This window comes from Bubalus bubalis, chromosome 4 (assembly GCF_019923935.1).
Source record: "Bubalus bubalis isolate 160015118507 breed Murrah chromosome 4, NDDB_SH_1, whole genome shotgun sequence".
Lineage (NCBI taxonomy): Eukaryota > Metazoa > Chordata > Mammalia > Artiodactyla > Bovidae > Bubalus > Bubalus bubalis.
In genome coordinates this window covers 101,026,409-101,027,878 of record NC_059160.1, presented here as the reverse complement: position 1 = coordinate 101,027,878, position 1,470 = coordinate 101,026,409, and the positions used below count along the sequence as shown (strand labels likewise).

Below are 1,470 nucleotides of genomic sequence, written 5' to 3'. Positions count from 1 at the left end.
AGTTCAAAAGCATCAATTCTTTGGCGCTCAGCCTTTACAGTCCAACTCTCACATCCATACATGACCACTGGAAAAACCATAAGGTGGTCTGGTATTCCCATCTCTTTAAGAATTTTCCACAGTTGGTGGTGATCCACATAGTCAAAGGCTTTAGTTGTAGTCAAGGTAGAAGATGTTTTTCTGGAATTCTGTTGCTTTTTCTATGATCCAACGGATGTTGCCAATTTGATCTCTGGTTCCTCTGCCTTTTCTAAAACCAGCTTGAACATCTGGAAGTTCACAGTTCATGTATTGCTGAAGCCTGGCTTGGAGAATTTTGAGCATTACTTTTCTAGTGTGTGAGATGAGTGCAATTGTGCGGTAGTTTGAGCATTCTTTGGCATTGCCTTTCTTTGGGATTGGAATGAAAACTGACCTTTTCCAGTCCTGTGGCCATTGCTGAGTTTTCCAAATTTGCTGGCATATTGAGTGCAGCACTTTCATAGCATCCTCTTTTAGGATTTAAAATAGCTCAACTGGAATTCCATTACCTCCACTAGCTTTGTTCATAGTAATGCTTTCTAAGGCCCACTTGACTTCACACTCCAAGATGTTTGGCTCTAAGTTAGTGAGCACAGCACCGTGGTAATCTGGGTCATTAAGATCTTTTTTGTATAGTTCTGTGTATGCTTGCCACCTCTTCTTAAATATGTTTTGCTTCTGTTAGGTCCATACCATTTCTGTCCTTTATTTTGCCCATCTTTACATGAAATGTTCCTTTGGTATCTCTAATGCCCAGATAGCTCAGTCAGTAGAGCATCAGACTTTTAATCTGAGGGTCTAGGGTTCAAGTCCCTGTTCAGACCTCTCTGTTTGCTTCTCTGGTGGCTCAGATGGTAAAAAATCTGCCTGCAGTGCAGGAGACCTGGGTTCAATACCTAGTTTGGAAGATCCCCTGGAGGAGGGCATGGCAACCGACTCCAGTATTGTTGCTGGAGAATCCCCATGGACAGAGGAGCCTGGCGGGCTACAGTCCATGGGGTCACAAAGAGTGAAACCCAAATTTGTCTCTAAATCAATTTGCTCTTTTTCTTTCTTTAATTAGCTATGATTTTTTATTTCAGAGTTGCTAAGGAATAGAAATATCTTGATAGTATAGTCTTTTTCTAAGCAGAAAAACCAACATTGATATACCTATTTTGGAATGAAAAGGAACAAAATATTTTCATGATACAGAAAAATCAAATATGACAGACACTTTTCTTTTTAATAGCCTATTTTCAACACTTGTCTTATAACTAGTTTTTCCAGCTATATTTTTGGTGCATGTGAACATGTCCAGTTACCTCTACAGCAAGCCCTCAACATTTTGTCCACTTTAGGTAGCTAGGGATTTAGATATCCAAGCAATTTACTTCACAGTGCTTAAAAAAAAAAAAAAAAGGAATATGCATAAATTTCAAAGGATTCACTCCTTCAAACAGTATAGAC

The 1,470-nt window shown here is 39.3% G+C and overlaps 1 non-coding gene across 1 annotated transcript; it reads left to right on the top strand.

The window, feature by feature from the left end:
- Positions 1-772: 772 nt before the first annotated feature.
- On the top strand, positions 773-845 carry TRNAK-UUU. The gene has a single exon. It is a non-coding gene; the product is annotated as a tRNA-Lys (tRNA).
- The last annotated feature ends 625 nt before the right edge of the window (positions 846-1,470 follow it).